Source organism: Zalophus californianus, chromosome 12 (genome assembly GCF_009762305.2).
Source record: "Zalophus californianus isolate mZalCal1 chromosome 12, mZalCal1.pri.v2, whole genome shotgun sequence".
NCBI classification, from domain to species: domain Eukaryota; kingdom Metazoa; phylum Chordata; class Mammalia; order Carnivora; family Otariidae; genus Zalophus; species Zalophus californianus.
The window spans coordinates 101,046,365-101,053,716 of record NC_045606.1 but is presented as its reverse complement, the minus strand read 5'-3'; positions in this window follow the sequence as shown (position 1 = coordinate 101,053,716).

Sequence of the window (7,352 nt, the reverse complement as noted above, 5' to 3'; positions counted from 1 at the left end):
TCCATCAACAAGTGTATCTCCTGGAATACTACTTGGCAATACAAAGGAGCAAGCTCTTGATACATACAACCGCATGGATGCATCTCAGAATAACTATGCTGAGTGAAAGAAGCCAGACCAAAAGAGAGTCCATAGCATATGACTTGATTTATATAAAATTCTAGAAAATTAAAAGTGATCTATAAAGATAGTGGTTGCCTGGGGAAGGGGGAAGGAATAGAGAGGGATGTATTACTAAGGGACTCAAGGAAACTTTGGGGAGCATATTAGTCAGAGTCCTCCAGAAAAACAGAACAAATAAATATATATAGATATGTGTATATATTCATCATATATGTATTCTTATGTGAACATATATTCATATATTTTATATGTTTACCATAGGAGGTGCATAACCACTGCAGTAAGTCTGACTCAGGAATGGTCCTGAAAGACAGTGGTGAAGGGAAAGCCTCCCAGTAGATAGATTTTGGCCAATCTGGTTGTGTGCTTTGGAGGTCTACACTGACTAATGAGTTATGGGTAATAGATTCACCGGCTGGTCAGGAAACCTGAATGGTCAAGACCAGAAGGCAGAGAACATGGAGAATGCCCTACGCTTAGGGTGGAGGATGCAGATCCAGTGGCTCTGCTTGTGACCGGGGAGTCTGGGAAAGAGGTACATGGACGGAAGCCCCAGGATGAGCACCATGTGAAGATACCAAGGTATCATGGATGTTCCCATCTGGGGCACCCACTCCAGAGCCCCCAAGCAGAGGTGCTTGATAATCAAGCTGATGAAATGATCAATCTGTCCTGTAAATGTCAGTCAGCCCATTTCCTCTGTCACCTCAGTGCATCATCAGTAAGTACCCTTCACTGGGGCTAATAGAGATATCATCTCCAATGAGTTCCCAAACTGCTAACTAACTACTAGTTAGGACCACCACCAAATCCCCAATATTGCACCTTCCACTGGGGGGCCAGGCCAGTAACTTGTATTGCTCCTTCATGGAGACAACCAGCAGCCTACTCTCCTAGGAAGGGAGTCCTGTTCCAGATACAGACTTGCTTTCTCTCCTTGCCATGCTTCTGCCAGCACCACCGCTTGAAGGTTTTCAAAAAGCCCTATTCATTGTCATGGTAACCCACACAACATCATCTCCAACCAAGGAGCTCATTATATAGCAAAAGGCATGAGGCACTGAGTTCATGCCCATGGAATTCACTGGTCTGTGTTACTGAGATATTCAGTGGCAACTGTTTGAATGGACTGGGGAATGGCCTGCTGAAGGCTCAGTTATGGCACCAACTGGAGATACCTCCTCCAGGAGATACCACATCTATATGGTGGCTGTTTCCCCCATAGCCAGAAGATGCAGGTTCTCTTCTTTGACAGGGTATCCCTAGAGACTCAAATTGGTCTGGAGTGTAACCTGGGGAGGAAAGGTTCAAGATTTGAAGAGGAGAAGGTGTGACATGATCACTTAGGTTTGTGGACGTGTACAAGGACGAGGGTGGAGGTGAAGTGATCTCTCTCACGATTTCACCAAACAATCCTTTTACAGAACATTCGTTTCCCTCATAACGTTGGACTCTGTAGGTTTGCAGGTCCCGGTGCATGTGAAGGAACATTCCCTGGAGAACACAACCTTGAACCCATTAAACCAGAAGCTCAGGTTTATGACTGGTCCTTTTGGGCTTCTTTTGGCATCTCATGCTGCTGACCCAGCAGGCATTGAGTGGGGTTCACTGTACTGGTCAGGTAGAACAAAGCAGGGGCAAGGAGGACTGCATCTGGGCCAGAGGATTTGTTGCATAGTCTAACCTGTGATCAGCGCCTGATAGGACTTAGTGTGTCCTCTGGGTGGGGGCCGCAGGATTTATTCCTCTAAATAAAGGACAAAAATTCTCTCTGATTTATTTTCCATCCCTCTCTTGCCTGCTTTGTGCCCAGGAGGCTGACCACTACAGACTGCATCATCTGGGCTCTCTCATCTTCTGGCTTCCAGTTGGATTTGACCAAAGAGGCACGAGCAGGAGATGGTAGGTTTGGAGAAAAGGTATGCAAGGGGATTCATCACGATTCTGCTGGTTGCTTGCCCTTACTGCTCCTGCTGGGATGACCTTCTTCCACATGGTTCTGATAGCATCATCCCTCTCTTTGTCCCCTTGGTCTCCCTTTGGTGCTAGTGCCTGGGTGTCTTATCATTATTTTCCCTTAGCCCTGCCCACATCTCATAAAGAGGCCCTTCATTAACTTTCTTCAATTAAACCTTCTTTCTGTGCTATATACTTCCTGCTGGTGGCCTCACTGATCCTGGGACCTTTAAGTAATTCACCTTCACTGAAGCATAAAGTTCATGGTGAGAGGAAATGCTAAGGAAGGAAGCCGTACAGGGAGGGTGATCGATTATGAGAAGTGTTGTACATTGGGGTAATGTCAGCTTCACGTGGCATTGAGGAATCTAACCTCTTTGTGCCTCTGTTTCATCACCTATAGAATAAGGAAAACAACAGGACACATCTTTTGTATGACTGAGAAACATTTAAAACAGTGCCTGGCACAGAGAGTGATCAACATAGCTGGGGACAGTGAATCACTGCCAGGTTTTAAGCAAGCAAGTGACCAGGTCAGATTTGGTGATTCAAAAAGCTATTCTGGAGGAAATGTGGAGAAGACGCAGCGTTTGTCAGTGACCAAGTGGAGTGGAATAAGATTAGAGGCAGGACCATCCGTAAGGAGACTACTGCAATGGTCCTAGCAAAATAAAGAAATACATATATACATGGGGCGCCTGGGTGGCTCAGTCAGTTGGGCATCCAACTCTTGGTTTTGGCTCAGGTTATGATCTCGGGGTCCTGGGATCGGACCCAATGTCAGGCTCCGCGCTCAGTGGGGAGTCTGCTTGTCCCTCTCCCTCTGTCCTTCCCTCCCCACTCAAATAAATTAATTAATTAATTAATTAATTAATTAAAATTTTTTAAAAAATAAATATACACATACATAATAAAATTATGAGGATGTGCCATCCAAACAAAGAATTAAACTAAGAAAGAAAAAACATGGGGTATAAGAAACAGGACTGCCAGCCCAATATCTGGGACCTTTAGGTAGCTCAGTTTTGCTGGAGCATAATGTGCAAGGTGAGGATCATGGTAGAGCTCCACACCTACATTGACTGAGGTCAGGAGAGACTCCACCTAGCTTGCTGTCACTCTCTCCACCACCACTCCCGTCTTAATTCCTGACGACTTGAACATCCATATACAGGATACTTCAATTCAGCTCCCCTCCTCCAGTGACTCTGTCTTCCACCCCACCCCCAGCTGCTCATTTTCATGGCCTCACCCCTAGACCTTATTACCAATAATGGCAAACTTCCCATGCCTGAGTCACCAACCATATCTTCTCCTCTCCTTGTCCCCGCAAGATCTCGTCCCCCATCCTCAAGATTAGTTGATGAGCATGCCCCCCATTTCACTGAGGAAATAGCAGCAGTCAGCAGGGAGCTCCCATAAGCTCCCAAACTGCCCATCCCACCTGCCTGCCTCTGTACCTGCATGCTCTTCCCTCTGGTTCCCTGCCAGCTCATCCCAGAGACCCCGTCTTAATGTGCCGGGTGCAGCCTAGGCATGGAGGTCTTGAAATTCTTCCCAGGTGATTTTAGCATACATCCAACATTGAAAGTTGCTACTGCAGATGCGTAGCCCCTGCTCTCTCCCTTTACCTACTCCAGGAGATTGTTCCAGAAGTCATTCTCTCCCTCCCAGCATCATTGATTTTTCCCCTCTACTGGCTCTTTCCCACCAGCTATAAACATGCTATCAAGTTCCCCAATTTAAGGAAAACTTTTCAACCCCATTTCTTCCTCCAACTACTGCCACACTTTTCTACTCCCCTTCATAGCAAAAATTCTCTAAAGCGTTGTCCATACTTGTGTCTGTAAGTCCTTTTCTCCCATTTGCTCTCCAGGCTTTGCCCCACAGACCCGCCAAAGCTGTTGTCCTCAAGTTCACCAATGGCTTCTTCATTGCTGTCGTCAATGGCCAAAGACTAGTCTTCAACTTTAGTGGCCATCGCCAACATCTGACACAACTCACTCCCCTCTCCCTAGAATGCTTTCTTGACTTGGCTTTCAGGATACCACGTTCTTCCTGTCTTCCTCCTAATTCTAGATGGATCCATCTCAGCATCATTTTCTGGCTTCTCCTTATATCTGAGCCCTTAACACTGAACAGCCCCAAGTCTTAGGATTTGGACTTCCTCATCCTCTTAGGGCACTCGTCCAGTCTCATGGCATGAATGCCATCTAAATGGTGACTCTTAAATGTATATTTCTAGCCTGAACTCCAGAATCCTACATCCAAATGCTGCCTTGACATCTCTTCTTGAATGTCTAACTTATCACGTCCAAAAGGGAGTTCCCTCCTTTCCCTCAGACACGCTCCTCCAGCCTTTGCCGTGTGAGTCAATGGCAGCTCCATCCTTCCAGCCAGGCTCAGGCCCCATCTTCGTATCCACCGTGACTCCTGTCTTTCTTTCCCACCCATGACCATTCTGAGAACAAATGCCCTTGGCTCTGCTTTCAGCATATACCCAGAACACAACCATTCCTCACCATCTTGATTACTACTTTTGTTCGAACCTGCCATGGCCCATCACCTGAATGACTGCAATGGCCTCCTGGCTGGTTTCCCTGCTTTTGGCTCTCCCCATACAGTGTTTGCTTGGCATGGCCGCTGTGTTGGTCCATCATGTCCGTCCTTGCTCAAATCCTCCAGTGACCTCCCATCTCATTCAGAGTAAGACTCAAAGTCCCCAAAATAGCGTACAAGGCCCTGTATGCACCACCCCCCCATACACACAGATGCCATTACCCCTGTGACCCTCTAACACACCAGGCCTGTAAACCCAGGGACTTTGTACTTGGTGTCCCTTCCTCCCCCCATGGCAAAACTTCTCATCTTCCTTCTCTGCTGTTGGTTGTTTTTTTTTTAAGATTTTATTTATTTGCTTGAGAGAAAGAGTGAGAGAGAAAGTGAGCATAAGAAGGGGGAGGGTCAGAAGGAGAAGCAGGCTTCCTGCTGAGCAGGGAGCCCGATGCGGGACTCGATCCCAGGACTCTAGGATCATGACCTGAGCCAAGGCAGACGCTTAACCGACTGAGCCACCCAGGCGCCCTGAGCTGTTGTTTATCTGTTTGTTTTAATTAAACTTTTTTTTTTTTTTTTAAAGTAAGCTCTGTGCCCAGCCTGGGACTGGAACTCACAACCCCAAGATCAGGAGTCTCATGCTCTTCCAACTAAGCCAGCCAGAAACCCCTGAACTTTTTATTTTGGGATAATTGTGTATTCACGTGGAGTTGAAAGCAATTATACAGAGAGGCCCTGTGTATTCCTCATCCAGTTTTCCCCAGTGCTAACACCTTGCAAAACTATAGTACAGTATCACAACTAGGATATCACTGTAGGGTTGTATTAGGTGCCTGTGGCTACTGTAACAATTACCACCAACTGGGTGGCTTAAAACAATAGTAATTTATTCTCCCACAGTTCTGGAGGCCAGAATTTCTAAACTGAGGCATAGGCAGAGCCCTACTCCCTCCAGAAGATCTAGGTGAGAATTCGTTCCTTGCTTTTTCCAGCTTCTGACGGCTGGTCGGCCCCATCTTTCTCGGCTCCGCCTTCACATCACCTTCTCCCATGTGTGCATGTGAAATTTCCTGCCTCTCTCTTATAAGGCCACTTGTGATGGCATGTAAAGCCCACGGGGATAATCCGGGATAATCTCCTCATCTCAAAATCTTTAATCTAATTACCTCCACAAAGACCTTTTTTCCAAATAAGGTAACACTTACACGTTCCAGACATTAGGATGGGACATATCTTTGGGAGCCACCATCCGCCCAGCCTTACAGCGAAGACGTGGCACGTTTGCATCATCATGGAATTCCTCAAGTTGCCTTTTGGCTGCTGAATTTTCTCAAATGCTTTTTCTGCATCAGTTGATGTGATTATGTGACTTTTCTTCTTTAGCTTGTCAATATGGTAGATTACATTGAACGGTCAATCTCTGAATATCGAACCAGCCTTAGAGGCCTGGAATGAACATCCCACGTATTTTTCTTACCTATTGCCTGTCCTTCCCCGTTGAAGGTAAGTTCCAAGTCGGGAGAATCCTTTTGGTTCATGGTGTTGTTCATTGCTATATCCCAGTACCTAAAACAATGCCAGGCAGGTAGTATGCACTCAGTATCTATCTGATGAGGGAATTGAAGAACAGTAGAGAGGGGAAGGGAATTCTCAAGATTATGTTGAAAGGAAATTCCAGGATAACAGCTGTGGGCAACCATGGAATAGCTCTCCTGGAGAGCCTATAGAATCCGAATGCCCCAAGAGGGAATTTAGATAGTCCCCTGAGCCTTGGGGTTGATTTTATAAGTACATAGAAAACTAAGGAAACAAACAAACAAGAATTTTTTTTTTCTCAAAGAGATAATTAGGGCACCTGGGTGGCTCAGTCGTTAAGCGTCTGCCTTCGGCTCAGGTCATGGTCCCAGGGTCCTGGTTCAAGTCCCACGTTGGGCTCCCTGCTCAGCGGGAAGCCTGCTTCTTCCTCTTCCACTCCCCCTGCTTGTGTTCCCTCTCTTGCTGTGTCTCTCTCTGTCAAATAAATAAAATCTTAAAAAAAAAAAAAGAAATGCAAAACAAGTAAAAGAAAGGGGGCCTCTGGGAGGCTCACATGGTTAAACATCTGCCTTTGGCTCAGGTCATGATCTTGGGGTCCTAGGATCGAGCCCTGTGGGCTCCCTGCTCAGTGAGGAGTCTGAGGAGTCTGTTTCTCCCTCTCCCTCTGCCTCTCCCCCTGCTTGTGCTCTCTCTCTCTCAAATGAATAAATAAAATCTTAAAAAAAAAAAAAAGAAATTAACTGATGAAGAGTCCCATACAGGTTCATGATCAAAGACACATAGATCTGTGGCCTGATTTTACATAGTGGGTGCTCAGTGTAATTTGAAAGTATAAATGATGATATGGGTGGTTTTTGTAAACTTTCACTTCTAAATTAAAAAGCTAAAAAGGAACACACAGTGGAAAGCAAGTCTCCCTCTACCCATCCTGCCCTCCAGATCCTCCCCAGACGCCAGTTCCTTTTGTACCCAGAGGACTGTGTGTTTATATGCACACGGACACATGCACACACACTAGCATGCTTTACACACTGTTCTGCATGTCTTGCTTTTTTCACTCGTCTTATCTTTAAGATCCTGCTCTATCAGTCTATAGAGTGCTTCCCCATTGTTTGATAGCATTCACTGAATGATGTATTTATCTTGTCACCTGTTTATCCTGTCTCTTATCACCTGTTTAC